Genomic DNA, 19,437 nt, shown 5'->3' with positions numbered 1-19,437 from the left:
TTCCAACTAGGATCCTAGATCTTAATGAGGTTTAGAGGCGGCAAAGACAGACTTAAGAGGAGGAATCTCAGGTATGTTCATTTTTCAGATAGGAGACCCTTTCCCTGTGATGTGAGTAAATATGGGTGATTTTGTTATAAAATACGATTAGGCTCTCCTTAAGATCATGAATACAGTAGTACTAGCTAGTTTTTTAATATGGAGGAATCCATCCAAATGGCAAATGCAACTGTCACCGAATCGGGGTAACCCAATTCTGCAAAGGCAGGTCATAGACTTGCAATTCACATAGATTAGGTTGAGGAAGCTCATTAAGATCTAGGATCCTAGTCGGAAGAGTCAGAATCCGGAAGTTTGTAAACCTGCCAAATTCCTAAGTGTTTTTAGCTCTTTGGTGGCAGAGGGGAAGAGAGTTTTGTTCACAAACATATGGCCCAAGTTGATAAGATCTAATTATATGTTTGCAGCTGTTTCGAATCTGTAAATATCTGAAGTTGGTCAACATTATGGACGCATGACAAAAGCCGTATAAATAAAGGAAATTAGCTAAAAATTGAAACAACAACAACAATCCCTTTTGAAGGGAGGAAATTGGGGGCTGAGCTTTCTAAGTGTGATTTAAACAGGATAAAGTTGGAAACAACAATGCCCCACATGCATAAAAGTTTACACCTCATTAACAGTTCTGGAAACAATTTTTGCGTACTAGAAAACCTCTGACAAAAATCTTACAGTTTGGATAGAGTTAGCAAATTTTATTTGTGTTATTAAAGGACTGCTTGGGTCAATTAGATCATTCAGATAACCTTTAAAAATACAAGTGAAGGTTTGTAATAGACTCTTGCCGAGTGGCTTTTAATAGAATGTAAAATAAAAATGTGCAGACTGTGCAGTGAAAGATTATATTCTGTACCAACTAAATGTGTGTAGATAAGCAAGAGTGATAGCTCCAAATGTGAGACTATCCATTTTCCAAAGAACTTAATCATCAGAAGCCTAAAGTTTCAAAGAGGAAGCCATGGGTGTGTTTAAAGGCAGGAATACGGATGAAAAGAGTTGAAGGGGTGGATGTTGATCATTCAAATTTTAAAATAATTTTCAACAGGAAAATGAGGTCATTTTTTATTTGATTATGAAAAATATTTGAGGGACCAGAGTAACCTCTATTTACTTTTTCTCTTAATGTTTCTTATCATAATGTTTCCCCATCTGAAACAGAATATTCAGTACATTTGCCAAATAAAGGTAATCGCACCATTGCACCAAAATAATCACCATTAGAGTTTAATGCCATTCATTGCTGTAACATTGTATGTCTATACAGACATGCACACATGTGCAAACACCTCTTTTTAGTTGTGGGAATATCAGGTGCAACAACTTGCTGTTTATGTGAAAGGGGAAGAAGGAAAATTCTGACATGATTCAGACAGTTGGCCTAATGATGCAATTCCCTGAATACCTGTGGGTTTACCTTCCTTCTGTCTGCTGGCACCCATGTCTTACTAGGTCCACGTGAACCCCTCATGTTACCCAGGTTCCACTGGCATGTCATTCTCAGTACAATTGGCTAGTGTGACATCAGGAAGACCAAGGGTCACTGAGGATAATATCATGGAAGACAGAATCAGAAAGTGTATTAAAAAAAAAAGCAAAAATCATACACAGTCTTCATATCACTAGCTGGAGACCAAGGGTTCATCTGCTCCTATGAAGATGGGTCATTCCATCCTACAATGGTGATCGAGTCTCCCATTTGGTTAAATTCATGTTGGTCCATTATACTCTTACTACCGTTAGATTTCCACAGGACTGGACTGAACTGGAGCATAATAAGGACCACTAACCTTATTTATGTCCTTGAAGGCTAGTGCTAATACATTTTTCCAACATCTTGGCTAAGTGGGGAAAGATGTTGCGGGGATTTCCACTGGATGTGTCCTACTGTCAGGGCTCTTCTGCAGGTGGAGGGTTGTATCAGCAAGTAAGTACATCCATTCCTACATACCTACTTGAGGCCAGGGGAAGTAATCATAGCATGGGTCTTGTGACCATTTGCTCTCCTGCCAGATGGACGGAGGGCATAAGTTTGTCTGCCTCCATAAACCTTTGCTCTAACAAAAGACAATGATGGGGTTTTGAGTCTCTGGCCACCAAAATCAATTCAACCCTTTCATCCAACATGCTTCAAGAAGTCCAAAATTTGCCTTCTTCAGGGGGACCAAACAATGGATTCAAGGTCTATGATGAACTGACTTCAATCTAGAAACATGATAGTGACATTTTTGGTTCTTGAATTTTTCTGGTTATATAAGTCAGTTCATAGAGTTTGGTCCTCCATCTATCTCACCCTCTGCACTTTTGTCTATTTGTCACCATCACCAATATCTGTGAGTCAAATAACGTTGTGGCCACTCTGCTCTCATTGCCTATTGCATTAATCATGTCTAACTGGCCTCTACTAGTATCTTCCCTTGGTAGTGAAGAGGCTGGGTCCCTAGCATCTTCTACTTCTGACTGTGGAAATAAGCCATCTCACCCAGCTTCTTAAAGCTACCAAGGATCCCTCACAGGTACCTTTGCCAGTGGATACAAGAGGATACAAGCAGTGGATTTTTTTAGCTCACCTGGCAAATAAATTCCAACATAGCTATTTCCCTGAGATTCTTGAACCCTTCTTCTTCCAAAGCCACACTGGCCTCTTCATCTCATTTACCTTTCACCCTTCTAACGTCTCAGCTTCAAGGAGACATTCTGACAGTTACTTGGTACTGCCTCCAAATACACTTGCCAGAATGTTAAACTGGAAGTCTCCGAATAATTAATGACATGTCAATAAGCTATGTCTTCTCTAATCGTATATGTCTCAATGCAACATCCTCAAGGTACAGTCCCAATTATGTACTCCTGGATCACGTGACGACATTAGCCAAGTCCTGGGATCCTTTTGCTGCACTTCCTCCTAGAGCAGAGACTGTGATTCCCTCCTTGGCTATGCTAAGACCCAACAAATGCTAAATATTGGCGGCAATAAATGCAGGTGGAAAAAGGCTCCATGGAAGGCAGGCATAACAGAGAACCCATTTCAGGTGAGATCTTTGCATTGTCTCTGGCAAAGGGAGGCTGATCTATAAAGGGAGAAGAGATCTTTCTCTGTCTCTGAGAGGTCAGAGGAATCTGGGCATTCATGACTTTCCAGTCCCTACATCCAACTGCCCTGATCCCAGGTTTCAGAATCCCACTCTTTTATGACTCTTTATTTTTCTGACCTTGGCATAGAGGTCTTGTTGAGTATGTGATTTTAGTCTCCTTGCGGTTCTGTTACCCTTATAATTAAGTCCTGGATTTAAAAAGATAAAAGTCAGCCCTGAAGACATAATTATTTTCATAATATTTAAATCTGTTACTGCAAAACCCAGCATTTTACTTTCCATGTGTACTTCAAATAAAACCTACCTGTGGGAGACAGAGTGATGGCTCCCCAAAGATGTCTGCACCCCCCAAAAAGAGACTTTGCAGACATGATTAAAGGTAGGCATGTTTATTTATTTTATTTTTATGATTGCATGCATGATTTTATTTAAGTGAATCTATAAATATATATAAATGCTTTACATAAATGGTATTAATACCTTTATGCAGTGGCTCTTTTTGCTAAATGTTGTTTCTTTTTTTTATATATTACTCAATGAATTTATTACATTTATAGTTGTACAGTGATCATTGCAACCCAATTTTATAGCATTTCCATCCCAAACCCCCAGTGCATCCCCCCACCCTGCAACCTGTCTCCTTTGGAAACCATAAGTTTTTCAAAGTCTGTGAGTCAGTATCTGTTCTGCAAAGAAGTTCAGTCTGTCCTTTTTTCAGATTCCACATGTAAGTGATAGCATTTGATGTTGGTGTTTCATTGTATGGCTGACCTCACTTAGCATAGTAATTTCTAGGTCCATCCATGTTGCTAAAAATGCTGTTATTTTGTTCCTTTTAATGGCTGAATAATATTCCACTGTGTATATGTACCACATCTTCTTGATCCACTCCATGTCAATGGACATTTAGGTTGTTTCCATGTTTTGGCTATTGCAAATGGTGCTGCAATGAACACTGGAGTACATGTGTCTTTTTGAGTCATGGTTTTCTCTGGATAGATGCCCAGGAGTGAGATTGCTGGATCAAATGGTAGTTCTATTTTTAGTTTTCTGAGGACTCTTCATACCGTTTTCCACAGTGGTTGCACCAATTTACAATCTCACCAACAGTGTAATAGGGTTCCTTTTTCACCACACCCTCTCCAGCACTTATTGTTTGTAGACTTTTTGATGATGGCCATTCTGGCTGGTGTAAGGTGGTACCTCATAGTAATTTTGATTTGCATTTCTCTAATAATGAATGATGTTGAACAGCTTTTCATGCGTTTTTTGGCCATCCATATGTCTTCTTTGGAGAATTGTCTGTTTAGATCTTTTGCCCATTTTTTGATGGGATTATTTGACTTTTTGGTATTGAGCTGTAGGAGGTGTTTATAAATTTTGGAGACTAATCCCTGTCGGTCAATTCATTTGCAAATATTTTCTCCCATTCTGTGGGTTGTCTTTTTGTTTTGTTTAGGGTTTCCTTTGCTGTGTAGAAACTTTTAAGTTTAATTAAGTCCCATTTGTTTATTTTTGCTTTTATTGTCATTACTCTGAGTGGTGGATCTGAGAAGATGTTGCTGTCAGTTGGAGAGTGCTTGGCCTGTGTTTTCCTCTAAGAGTTTTATAGTATCTGGTCTTATATCTAGGTCTTTAATCCATTTTGAGTTTATTTTTGTGTATGATGTTAGGGAGTGTTCTAATTTCATTCTTTTACAAGTGCACATGGAACATTCTCTAAGATTGACCACATCCGGGGCTACAAATCAACTCTCAGTAATTTTAAGGAAGTTGAAATCACATCAAGCATCTTTTCCAACCACAACGCTATACGAATGGAAATCAACTACAAGAAAAAAACTGCCAAAAGCACAAATGTGTGGAGACTAAACAACACGCTACTAAACAACCAATGGATCACTGAAGAAATCAAAGAGGAAATTAAAAAATACCTAGAAGCAAATAACAACAAAGATACAACACTACAAAACCTATGGGATGCAGCAAAAGCCATTCTAAGAGGAAAGTTTATAGCAATACAAGCCCACCTCAGGACACAAGAAAAAGCTCAAATAAACAAGCTAACTTTACATCTAAAGCAGCTAGAGAGAGATCAGACAAGACATAAAGTTAGTAGAAGGAAAGAAATCATAAAGATCAGAGCAGAAATCAATGAAATAGAAATGAAGAAAACTATAGAAAAGATCAATGAAATGAAAACCTGGTTCTTTGAAAAGATCAACAGAATTGATAAACCCTTAGCCAGACTTATCAAGCAAAAAAGAGAGGACTCAAATCAATAAAATTAGAAATGAAAAAGAAGTAACAATGGACAACACAGAAATACAAAGGATCATAAGAGACTACTAATATGCAACTATATGCCAATAAAACAGAAAACCTAGAAGAAATGGACAAAGTCTTAGAAAAGTACAATCTTCCAAGACTAAACCAAGATGAAATAGAAAAGATGAATGGACCAATCACAAGTACTGAAATGGAAACTGATTAAAAAACTTCCAACAAGCAAAAAGTCCAGGACCGGATAGCTTCACAGGTGAATTCCATCAGACATTTAGAGAAGAGCCAACACCTATCCTTCTGAAACTATTCCAAAAAATTGCAGAGGAAGGGACACTCCCAAACTCATTCTATGAGGCCACCATCACCCTGAGGCCATCATCACCCAAAACCAGACAAAGATACCACAAAAAAAGAAAATTAAAGGTCAGTTTCACTGATGAACATAGATGCAAAAATCCTCAACAAAATACCAGCAGACTAAATCCAATAATACATTAAAAGGATTTTACATTATGATCAAGTGGGATTTATTCCAGGGATGCAAGGATTGTTCAATATCCGCATATTAATCAGGGTGATACACCACATTTTACAAACTGCAGATTCTATGTCTTAGCTATTGTGAATAGTGCTGCAATGAACATGCGGGTGCATGTGTCTTTTTTAAGTAGAGTTTTGTCTGGACATATGCCCAAGAGTGGGATTGCTGGGTCATATGGTAGTTCTATGTATAGTTTTCTAAGATACCTCCATACTGTTCTCCATAGTGCTTGTACCAGGTTACATTCCCACCAACAGTGCAGGAGGGTTCCCTTTTCTCCATACCCCCTCCAACATTTGTTATTTGTGGACTTATTAATGATGGCCAAAATGTCCACTGATAGATGATTGGATCAGGAAGATGTGTATATATACACAATGGAATACTACTTGGTCATAAACAAGAAAAAATAATGCCATTTGCAGCAACATGGATGGAACTAGAGACTCTCATCCTGAGTGAAGTAAGTCAGAAAGAGAAAGACAAATACCATGTGATATCACTTATATCTGGAATCCAATATAAGGCACAAATGAACCTTTCCATAGAAAAGAAATTCATGGACGGAGAATAGACTTGTGGTTGCCAAGGGGAAAGGGGAGGGAGTGGGAGGGACTGGGAACTTGGGGTAAATAGATGCAGAATGTTGCCTTCAGGATGGATTTAGCAATGGGATCCTGCTGTGTAGCACTGGGAACTCTGTCTAGTCAATTATGATGGAACACGTAATGTGATTAAAAAGAATGTATAAATGTATGTGTATCTGGGTCACCATGCTGTACAGTATGAAAAATACATATATAAATGATAAAAAACAAAAAAACTGAAGAATAAAAACCATATGATCCTCTCAATAGATGCAGAAAAAACCTTTGACAAAATCCAACACCCTTTCTGATAAAAACCCTTCAGAAAGCGGGCATAGAGGGAACTTCCTCAACATAATAAAGGCCATATATGACAAACCCACAGCTAACATCATTCTCAATGGTGACAAGCTGAAAGTATTCCCACTGAGATGAGGAACAAGACAAGGATGTCTACTCTTGCCGCTACTATTCAACATAGTTTTGGAAGTCCTAGCCACAGCAATCAGAGAAGTAAAAGAAATAAAAGGAACCCAAATTGGAAAGGTAGAAGTAAAACTATCACTATTTGCAGATGACATGATACGATACCTAGAGAATCCTAAAGACTCTACCAGAAAACTGTTAGAGCTCATCAATGAATTTTGCAAAGTTGCAGGGTACAAAATTAATACACAGAATTGCATGCATTTCTATGTACTAACAATGAAAGATCAGAGAAGTTAGGGAAGCAATCCCATTTACCATCACATCAAAAAGAATAAAACACCTAGGAGTAAACCTACCTAAAGAGACAAAAGACCTGTACTCTGAAAACTATAAGACGCTGATGAAAGAAATCAAAGATGACACAAATAGATGGAAAGACATACCATGCTCTTGGACTGGAAGAGTCAATGTTATCAAAATGAATATACTACCCAAGGCAATCTACAGATTCAATGCAATCCCTATCAAATTACCAAGGACATTTTTCACAGAACGCAAACAAAATATTTTAAAAATTTTTTGGAAGCATAAAAGACCCAGAATAGCCAAAGACATCCTTAAAAAGAAAAGTGGAGCTGGAGGAATCAGGCTCCCTGACTTCAGACTATACTACAAAGCAAGAGTCATCAAAACCATATGGTACTGGCATAAAGACAGAAAGAGAGATCAGTGGAACAGGATAGAAAGCCCAGAATTAAACCCATGCACCTACAATAAACTCATCTGTGACAAAGGAGGCAAGAATATACAATGGAGAAGAGACAGCCCCTTCAGTAAGTGATGCTGGAAAAGGTAGGTGAAGAGACTATCTGATTTATCCAAGTGAGCCCAGTTTCATCACAAGAGTCTTTAAGGTGAAGAAACGTTTCATCTGTGGTCAGAGAGATGTGATAATAGAAAGAGAGGGGACATGGAAAGGACTTGACTTGGTTGGACCTGACCCGTCATGTTGATGGTTTTGACAATGGAAAAAGGAGCCATAAGTCAAGGAATGCAGCCATTTCTAGAATCTGAGAATGGCCTTCTGTTTACAGCCGTCAGGAAAATAGGACCTTGATCCTATAATCACAAGAAATAGATGAAGTGTATGAGCTCCCCTTAGCAAAGGAAAAAGAGATGGTGCATGCAAATTGAATTAATAGATGATATACACACATATATGTATGTGTATATACGTATATGATACACATACATATGCATGTGTGTATATACACTTTAAGGAGAAGGAAATCAATCCAAATAACATTTTTAAACCTCAATTTTATATATTTAAGCTTATACACACACACACACACACAAAAAAAAAACTTTGTAATGTCCACAGGATTTTTATCAAACACACTAAAAACCCAAAGAAACATCAATACATTCTATTAAATATGTAACTAGTGTTCTCTAACTAAATGTAATATACCTAGAAATTAATAAACTGGTTACAACTACTCCCCAAGTTTTTAGAAATTAGGAAGTACTTGTAAATAACGTTCATATCACTGGGAAAATAAAAGCTCCAATCACAGTCTATTTAGGGATTAGCAGTGAGAAGACTGTGGGCTGCAGCCAAGGTTTAAACTCACAGCAGTAAGTTACTTCCATGATTATTATTAACCACAAAGTGAAAACAAATCAATAGGCACTTATTTGTAAACACTAGGAAGAAAATAAAAGGGGTACAGAAAGAAACTCAAAGTGAGAAACTAACAGTTTAGCTAATATAAAAAGTAGACTTGCTAAGGAAATCCCATTTTTTTTTTCACTTTTGGTACCCCCAAAATATAAAATTTTAGGGACAAGAGTGATGGTAAAACTACTGGTTAAAAATATTTTTAAGAAACATAAGGAACCATGTGTGACTTCATTGGAAAAATGCAGTTGCATAGCATTATTGCCCAGAAAAAGGTTATATAAAGTATGTAATTACCTCATTAAAATATGAAATGATATTAAACATGGAAAATGAAAAAGCGACATGGAAAAAACAAAACAATAGAGGAGAGAGCAACAGATACCAGATCAATTTTCCTCTGAAGGAACTAGCCTCAATTTAATTTCTAATGAAGGTGTATTAAGACCAAGGAATATGTAACTTGAACACTATTTAAAACTTCCATGATTCAAAAGTTGGATAATATTCAAGTCCTAGCCTCTCAACGACGGAGGCCTTTGACGTTACACATTGGGAAGATGGCTAAAATCCTCTTCAACTATTTTCATCTCCCCGCCACGAGTTTTTTTCCCTTGCAGATAGCATAACCACCCAAGTCTGGATAAATACAGAAGGTGACATGGAGACCCTCAGATACATGAAAGATGCCAGCTCAGGGAAGGAAGCAACTTTTATCTTTGCTCGGAGGGGTCATATCTTCTTCACTATCGAGTCAACAGTCATTCACTTATTAAGTATTGAAGTGTGTATAATGACCTGACACTGTTTTCAGGGCTAGAGGATTTCCCCAGAGAGAATTAACTGGAAGGGTGCTTAAACTGCATATGCTACCAAGAAATAATTTATTCTCTCTTCTTGAACTAAGTTTCTCCATAACTCTTATGTCCTAGGACTTGAAGCATGGGATTGCGGCTCCACAACTGGACGGGAATGCCCAAGGGCATACGTAGGCTAGTGGAAAGTATAGAAATCACAAGCATTGGGGTCTCCCATTAGCAAATGGGAGAGGAGGCACATGCCAGTGAGGTTACTGGAAGAGTGTAAAATGGAAGAAGGGGGCTCTTTGCAAAGGTGTGAGTAGAGTTTAGAAGAAATAAATAGGGTTGCGATGTACTCTGAGGCTATGAGAGGTCCATAAACATAGCTGGACATTAAAGGATAAGGGGTGGGTGGCTATCGCCAGAACCTGAGTTAAGAGGAGTTAAGGTGAGGCTCCTGGAAGAAGCTGTGGCCTGCAGTAGGTGAAAGCACCCAACCTGTAGAAACATGCTAATCAGAAAGCAGTGGCCCTCACTCCCCTCCCACTCACATCCAGTAAATAAATAAAGTCAAGACTACCCAGAAGCCAGACAGCCACATAACCCGTCAGTGTCTGGTCTACGTGGGTTGCCCTTCTAGAGTGTGCAGCAAGTGGGACCAAGGGGTAGAAGGCAGGCCTAGGGGATCAGACGGTCTCTCCAAAACAAAAAGAAATATTGGAATTGTGTGTTTTTTTCTTAAAATGCGAAACCAGCCACTACTGGTATATTCTGGAAAGTACTATAGAATTTTTCTAATTTGACAACTAAACTAGCATTAAGTTACATATAGCATAGTTAATATTTAATGACTTTTTGGAAAGACTGTTCTGCCCTCCCATTGTTTGGCCACATGACATAAAGAGCTGGTTTATACATTTCTAAGTATTAGTCCTTAGCGATAATCTGGAGAGTGTGTCTTTGATACCAAGCTCATTTCTGACATTTGCAAGGCCTGGAGCAAGAGTGAAATGGGAGGCCCACATACCACACGTCAAATATTTAAAAGTTACATATCAAGCAAACAAACTGTTAAACATAATCTACTCTATTCTCTATTTTTGACAAATATATCTTCATAATTATAAAACTGAAAGAAATGTTTAAAGGTTTGGCTTTTTTATATGACTGAAAGCTGGCAAAATACCAAAGATGAGTAAATTTACTTAGTACTGTGCATGCCTGGTGTTCTACTCATAAACCAGCAGTCTTCATATGAGTAATGGAGTAAAGGTATAAACAATTCAAAAGTGATTACACATTTTAAAACATTATTTTTGTCTTGAGTCTAGTAAATTAGTTATTAAGATCAGTTTTCACCTACTTGGTATACTGTTGATTGATGTGATTTAAAGTCTTAAAATTAAATATAGACTAGTGCAAGTATACAAAATTACATGTGAAATATAATTTTAACTATTTTAGTAATAACTTTATATTAACATAATCAAATGTAGATTTAACAAAATGAATTTTCTTACACATTTCCAAAAATTGTTTTTCTTCCAACATATCCAAAGTATGTACTGAAATTAAAAGGTAAAATCATTTATAACGAGTAAAGACGACAATTTAAATCAGAATGGCTTAAACAAAGATAAAATTCAAATTTGTATTCTGAAAATTTAATCAAATGATGTTAAATGTATCTTAAAGACAAAACTAGGAATTCGGTATTCAATGTCTATTTGGTGAGGTAATCCATTTTCAAGGTTCATAACTGCATCTAAGATATAGCTACTTAGTTGTTCAAAATAACTTAGAATTATGTAACTGTTATGACTCTTTCCAGGATCATGAAATTGAAGCACAGGAAGCAAGACCATAGGATCTTGGCATTAGGGAGAAAAAGATGCTTTAATCCATAACTGATTGCTCCTATGCTGTCTCCAAAAAGAGATTTGATGCAATGATTTGTCTCTGAGAAGCATTTCTGTCATTCAAGCCCTCTCTTTATTCTTTAGCAGTATCCGTCTCCCATGTCGGTCATGGTCCAAACCCAAAGATCGATAGATTCGAACACAGTTGACCTTTGTTATAAGAACAGAGTTCAAGAGATGGGGAGGCTATGCCACAGTGGGCCCAAAGGTGTTAGTCGTGAGCATAGATGTTTAAGACCTAAAGATTGTTCTGCCTGCCAAGTGCCCATCTCTAAATGATGCACCCAGGTGTTCTTGAGCAAATCCATTGTGTGTCCTTGTGATGTGCAGAACCCTTGGAAGCAGAGACTCAAGCAGATCTAAGGGGGGTGCTATTTGACTTTTAGGGAGAAATGTAAAAAAAAGACCAGATGTGCCTAAAAATGCACATGGCTGTGTCTATCCGTGTTTCCTCATATCCCTACTATGTGTCTAGCAAGGTTTGGACACTTTTCATCAGCATTTCCATGCAGAGGTATCTGACAAGTATCCTTAGCTCTACAAATTTAAATCCTATTAGGTAATTCTTGAGCTGTTAGAAAGATGGTAATTACACAATGAGTTTCCATCTCAAGCACGTTCCTGACTCAGTTCAATTACTAATGGTCTTAAAGAGAGAAATAGAGTAGTACTTGTGAACAGGAATCTCTCGTGGTAATTGTCTGCAACCTGAAGTTTCTTTGCTAATGATGAAGTTATAAGTGATCCTCTTTAAGAAGGAAAATTGATTCATTAATTTCCTAATGATGGAAAGATTTTGTCACTGCAAAGCTTTTTAAAAAACAAACAAACAAAAAACAACCACTAGAATTGCATTCTCCAAATTTGCAACTTAAAATTCACATGTTTAGAGTTACACCTAAAATTCCATGTCTCACAGGGTTCAATTTAGTTTAAGCCAAATGAGTTTCTTGTTTTTGTTTTATTTTTTAGGGAAAAGCTATAAAAGTTGGCATGAGAATCCCATTCTTCTTTCCTCTCAGAAATTTTCTATATTACACAAAAATAAAGGGGCACAGGTATAAATGTTTCAATCTTTAAATTTATGTGTTATAAATACAAACATTTTTGTTTGAGTAAGTCTCCAACTCCAAAAGATTTGGTAATTTCCTGAACTTGAAGTAAAACTATAGTCCTTCATTTTTTTTCTATAGAACTACAGAAAAGAGCCCAAGTTCATTACTTCCTTTTTAAGGGCTAATTCTATTTTTTTTTAAGAAGAAATTACAAGATATACTACCAAACAAAAATTTTACATAATCAGTCCTTTAGCTGTGGCAATGAATTCACTTAATCTGGAATCCCACATACAAGGAGTTCAAAAAGGTCATTTAGGGATTTAAGAATGACTCAAATTTCCTATTAAAACCCTACCCTTTCTCTGGTATTACTCTCCCTCTGTTTTTAAATGGGAAAAATTAAACTAAAGAAAAATAGAACCGATATGATGTAAATAGCCATCTATAAATCTCAAAATCTTTTTGGGATGGTGGCACAAAACATAAATTACACTCATGAATGAAGACAGTGGAACAAAACTTCAGAGTTGCTTTACGGCAGAGTTCATGACCAGGAGCTGTTTAAATTCCCTCTATTATGTAAAGGAGGTGGGTAGCAAAATGAAAGGAGAGAGAAAAGTCTTTTTTTTTTTTTTTTTTTGGCCAGGCCAGGGATCGAACCCACACAACAGCAGTGATCAGGGCTGCAGCAGTGACAACATCAAATCCTTAACCCATTGCACCACAAGGGAACTTCAAGGGAGAAGTCTCCCTCCCCCCCTCCCCCCCCAAGTCCACACTTGTGGCTTATAGAAGTTCCCAGGCTAAGGGTCGAATCTGAGCTGTAGCCGCCAGCCTACTGACAGCCATGCCAGCGTGGGATCCAAACGTCACCGGTGACGTATGCCACGCCAGATCCTTAACCCACTGAGCCAGGCCAGGGATCAAACCTGCATCTTCATGGACACTTGACACTATGTTGGGCTCTTAACCCACTGAGCCATAATGGGAACTCCCAAGAGGCAAGTCTTATTGTGGGTTTCCTCCCTGACAAATCAACTGTCCTAGACTCCTAGGCATTTATTTATATGCAGGTGCATCGCTGCAAACAACACAAACTCCATGACAGTGGAAACAGATCCCTAGTGTTTCAGAATGAACCAGGTGGTACTTGACAGCATACAGCAAAGATCTCTATCAGCAGCTGGGCATTTGTGTGATCCCAAAAGACACAGACATTTAGAGGAAATCAAATTTGAATTTAAGAATTATATCTGTACTGCTTATAAGGTTGTTTTTGTTTTTGTTTGTTTGTTTTGTAGGGCTTGTATGGTTTCTTTTCCATGTTCTATACAAGTGACATTCACTGTAAATTTTGAAAACCAGCAATCTACTGGTCAAATTTGTCCAGTATTCCAATTTTGTTTGTTCTACCCAGCTTTAAAAAAATAATGAATCTAAATGCCTTTAAACAGTGCTGCATTCCTTTTTATATAATACCATGCTCACTGGTTAGTCCTAGCATTTTTTAAAAATGTTGTAAGTTTTGTTTTTCCACTATTTCCTTCATTCTCTTTTTATGAAATCCTTTATCTATGATTCGCTCCTTCAAGTTTTAAATGGTTGCTTTTTTTCCTTAATCTTTTGTATCTGTCCTGCATCGAGAGTGAAATTCTCTGCCCTGTCCTTCAAATCTTTGATTTTCTCTTTGAAAATATCTATTTCAGAGTACACCATCTATTGAATCTTTCATTTAATGACTGCAGGGGTTTTTGTTTTCATGATTTCAAATTGCTTATTTTTTTTTTATAGATACTACCTCATTTTGTTTATGCCCTAATTTTCTCCCAAGAAAATGTTTGTGGTTATTATTTTACTTCCTCTCTGCAAGAATCCTCAATTTTTGGGGTCGGACTAACCCAGATCCTGGATTTATACTGGCCATTGAGCTGCCCTACTGGAGCGAGGGGGGACCTCTTCCAGGCTGTGGAGATGAGCCAGTAGGGAATTGGGCCAGAGTACTGACTTTCAGGCAAGCCCAGTGTTCCTTCTAAATATTCTGTGCTGCGTATGCTATAAATTTTGCATGGAACACTTTAAGGCCATATTTGCACTCCACGCATGGAAGGTCCCATCTGTCTTTGCCTTGATACTCACTCCATTCCCCTTTGTATATGTGATCTCAACAAACATTTGAAGATCATGTCTCTTCTGGGTCACCTTTTCTTTAAGCTATTGCTAGTTTTGTTTTGTTTCCCCCTCATTGTTCTCTGTGTGGTCATTTCTGATCTAACTGGTCTCCTTTAGAACCATTTGCGTATGCTGATAATATTGGAGGTTCCAGAAACAATACACATGAATCCCGAAAGAAAAATCCTTTTGACAAATAAGTGGAGTTATTATAAATACTACGTTTGTAAAATGTGTTAGAGCATACAATGTATTAAAATATTCCAGATGTGGCTTCATTTATGAACATGTGGGATGTTGGTGAGAAGGGGCCTTATTGAAGGCTGATCATAGTACATGTGACCTCAGGCTTCATGATTTATAAGCAGAATTAATGATATCTGCTTATCAGAAATGTCACCACCTTCAGTGTTTCATTTCTCGGATGAGTAAATCTCAAGTCCAAGCAAGTTAACTGGTGACAAAGCCAGAAGCAAAACGAACGCCTACTCGCTTTGAATCATTGTTTAATTTAAAGGAGCAGATAAATTAGATTTAATGCTCTATATTCAGACAAAATGTCTATTCTTCATAGATCTCAAAGGACATGACAAAACATGCCTTTTGATGTGGGGCTTCCTTACTTTCCATGTCTCTTTCACAACCTCCAAAATATGACTTAGAATTTCTTACATTAACATGCAATGTTTGAAACCAATATCTTCACTCAGTTTCTGATATTCATTCTTGAATATCAGAAATGAGAGATGGAGTAGGGGTTGGAGATGATTTGAAAATCAGATTTGTAGGGGGAGTTCCTGTCATGGCTCAGTGGTTAACAAACCCAACTATTATCCATGAGGATGCAGGTTTGATCCCTGGCCTTGTTCAGTAGGTTAAGGATCCGGTTGCTGTGAGTTGTGGTATAAGTCATAGACATGGCTCAGATGCCACGTTGCTGTGGCCGGCAGCTACAACTCCAATTCGAGCCCTGGCCTGGGAAACTCCATATGCGTGGGTACGGCCCTAAAAAGACAGAAAAAAAAAAATCAAATTTATAAATTTTTTCTGGTGTTAACCATACATATATACCTTAAAAACTTACAGAGTAAAGGTCTTGGTGAGAGTAGGATACCAAAAATTGAGTCAATATAAAAAGTGTCTTGTCGAAATATCATGTCTGTGACTTTTATAAAATATGACAAAAGAATTTTAATAATTAAAATATTGGTGATTCACCAAAATTTCTAAAAACAATGAAATCCAAATTAAAATCATCACATGATTCTACTACACATAACTTCCAGAGGGCTAAAATGAAAAAAAAAAAAAATTTAGAAATTTAGATAAAATTCCCTTGGAAGAAGAATGGAAATATGTATGCATAGAAAAAGTCCTATCATATTTCTAGGCATTGAAAAGCTGGTGCATGTATTACTGGAGTAGATAACACTGCTCACCAAATACCTTTGGAGGTTAGATTCTGGAGATTAAAGAGTGGGGTTAGGATTTTAAAATATCTATTTACAATACACTGAAAATGTATTCTATACTACTATTTAAACTTTAGATGAAGATTTAAACATATCAACATGTCTACTTAAAACTGTGAGAGAGAATTCCTAGTTCTTTAAAATGATGCTTGAGCAAATCATATTAGCTGAGGCTTGAGTCCAGGGGCCGGAGCTTGGGGAACCCCCGGCTTGCTTTTAAAGGCTTCCTTCTAGCATCAAGCCCTCATCAGCAACTCTATAGCCTATCAGTTGCCTATGTGAACCAGGCGGGCAGATGCCCTTGAGGGCCGGAAGAAGCCTCCTTGGTATTTTATTGACGATAAGTCAAAGCTTATTAACATCCAGATGGAGAGGGACCTGCAGAATGTTTAAGCCCATCTGCCCAATTGGGTACTGCACTATTTAATTGCTTGCATTTCAAGCATAATTCCTTCCCCTTGTCCTGCTCTGATTTTCTCCCAAGTGTTTATGTAATCTTTCGGTTGATGCCTCCCCATACTCTCTTGAAAACTGGTTCTCATGCTCATCTGTGAAACACTTAGGTTCAATTTCTATGTATATCATTTTTACTATTTGTATATTGGTGTTAAATGAACATTGAACCATGAAGAGGCAATCGGGTGAGTCATTTATGACTCTTTATATCTAGCTCTATTAAATTAAAAATGTCTGGTTTTTAATCCAATAATGCCTTCCTAAACAAATTAAGGCTATTATGTACACATGGCATGCCATCTCTGAAGCTTGGGTGACTGGTGAGAAAATTCCATGTTTGCAAATATTGTGTCCATCAACTCATACCTATAGCTTACCTCATGTGAGGTTAGTCAAGCAGGCACTACTATTTATAGTTTTAAAAGCAAAATAATTATAAATAAAAAACCACTCATTTTGTCCCATTTTCCAGGAATGAGACCTCATAATTCCATACAATCATCAGCCTTATTATCATCATCCAGTGGCCACTGAGTCAATCCCAAATCTCTCAGCTCCTACTTTCTCTTAACAATTTTTCCAGGAGTTCCCGTTGTAGCACCGCAGAAACGAATCCGACTGGTGTCCATGAGGATACAGGTTTGATCCCCGGCCTCATTCTGTGGGTCTGGGTCCAGCGTTGCCAGGAGCCGTGGTTTAGGTCAAAGACGCGGCTTGGATCTGGCATGGCTGTGGCATAGGACAGGAGCTGTAGCTCTGATTCGACCCCTAGCCTGGGAACCTCCATATGCTACAGGGGCAGACCTAAAAAAAAAAAAAAAAAATCCAAAAGATCTGGCCATTCATTTTATGTTTATTCTTCTACTGTCCTGAATTACTTACTCTTCCTGACAATGTCTTATCTCCCACAGTCAGAAGCTTCTGTTCTTCTGTAGCCCACACAGCCTGTGTGCTCTATGCTTTACAAACTGCATGAAGGTGCTCTGCTGAATAGGTTTTCATGACATCTGTTTCTATAATAGCTCATACGATTGCTCCACAAGGGTCACTTGATAGCATGTTTTTTGAGTGAGTGTGTGTGTGTGTTTTTCACAATTCTATCACTAGGACTTACCCCCAGAGTCATCCATACAAGCCAAATGCTTGCCTCTCTGACATTTACTGAGTGAAGGGACATAGGCAAAAATCGGATTTGGGTCGATTTCCTTGCATCACTATAGACAGATGACTGAGTCTCCTTGAACGGACCTCCTTGGCCTTCTTGACTATGAACATTTGGAGGATGTACTCAGAAGGTAGTCTTTCTCAAACCACAGAGAGAAAAACAATCTCTTATGAAATCAGTCTAAAAACTCATTCCATTCATTCCTAATGCTGACATGGCACTGATGAAAGATACATCTTAAAGTAACCTCGAAGTCTTAAACAACTCACAGGAATGTGGTGACAAGAACACTTGAATTTAAAAATGTAAAGAGCTTACTGACCTAAATGTCACTTTACCAAAATTGCTGAGAATGAGGGGGGAAAAAAAATGGTATCTCGAAGAGACAGCTAAAATAGACTAGAAAGGCAGCAAAGTCTTTGCACTAAACTCACAGAAAATGAAAAGTTAGCAGTGAAGAAAAATAAAAGTGCTTGAAGAGAATTGCTAGATAACAAGCATATTGGCCACAGTTGGAAATTTTGATTAACTGCAATTATGTTGGCAGACAGGCACGATTTAATTTTCCTAAAGTGATAGAATTTAGGAGCACAGCATCTCTATCTTCAGAATGGAGCCTTTTCCTATGGGATCACAGGAGTCAATGAAGAGTCAGGTCACTGATGTGATAAAGAACTAGGACCATATGTTGATATGTCTCTCAATTTCCCCCAAACCTCCATAACCAGGTGCTATGACTGAACTGTGTCCTCCACCAAACATATATATTTCTCTCTAATTAAAAACATTTTGGTTGATCCTTTGAAGATCAAACCTTGGCCATCACTTAAATCATTTGTTGTGGTGTTTCTAGTTTGGAACTCTTAGTCTTGCTAAGAAAATTCTTACACATCTTGTCCTTTGGTGGTATCTGTGTTGTTACACATCCAGGGGAGAAATTGCTGGGTCACATGGAATGCTTATGGTCAGCTTTAGTAGTTACTATCAAAGAGTTTTCCAAAGTGGCTTTACTAATTCATTTGCCCAAAGCAGTACAGCCAAGCCCTTAGCATCCATGGGGGATTGGTACCACAACACCCAGGGATACCAAAAGCCATGTATATTCAAGACCCTTAAAAATAAAGTCATGTAGCACAGTCAGCCCCCACAGTTATGCCCCAGAGGATTCAACTAACCTCAGATCAGATCCACAATTAGTGATTAGTTGAATCTGCAGAAGGGGAACTTGTGCATCAGAGGGCCCATGGTATCTGCTTCCCACTGAGTGCTCTACATCATAGCCAATAGTGGGTATTGAGAGTCCTTTTTTTAAAAAAAAAAATTGCATTCTGGTGGGCAGGTAGTGGTACCTGAGTTGGGATTTTAATTTCTCTCTCCTTCATGACTCACAAAGTTAAGCATAACTTCATGTCATCCCCCTTTAGCATCCTCTTTTGTGATACACCTGTTCCAGGCTCTTACCCACTTTCCTTTTGGTTTCTCTGTCTTTTCCTCTTTGATTTTAGTTTCTCTCTTTTCCTTATTGATTTTTCAGAGTGGTTCATAATCTGTTTCACATTCCACATTCTGCCCAGGCACCTCGTCTAACACTCCAGGGAAATTATCGGGAATAAAATAAATGATACAATAAGGGTGATATACCATACTGCATCCACACAGAGATTTCCAAGGATTCAGTGTGAATTTCCATTTATTTTGAAGTTCATAAGGAGACATAGA

General features: G+C 37.9%; 1 long non-coding RNA gene across 1 annotated transcript in view; it reads left to right on the top strand.

The window, feature by feature from the left end:
- Nucleotides 1-19,052, top strand: part of LOC125113966 (uncharacterized) — an 87,252-nt gene extending 68,200 nt beyond the window's left edge. The window contains exons 2-3 of the long non-coding RNA XR_007131652.1: nucleotides 12,371-12,456; nucleotides 17,137-19,052. This is a non-coding gene — a long non-coding RNA (uncharacterized LOC125113966). The remainder of the gene's footprint in view (nucleotides 1-12,370; nucleotides 12,457-17,136) is intronic.
- Nucleotides 19,053-19,437: the final 385 nt, after the last annotated feature.

The sequence above is a fragment of the Phacochoerus africanus genome, chromosome 14 (assembly GCF_016906955.1).
Source record: "Phacochoerus africanus isolate WHEZ1 chromosome 14, ROS_Pafr_v1, whole genome shotgun sequence".
Taxonomy (NCBI): Eukaryota; Metazoa; Chordata; class Mammalia; order Artiodactyla; family Suidae; genus Phacochoerus; species Phacochoerus africanus.
This window is presented reverse-complemented; position numbering and strand designations above follow the sequence as displayed.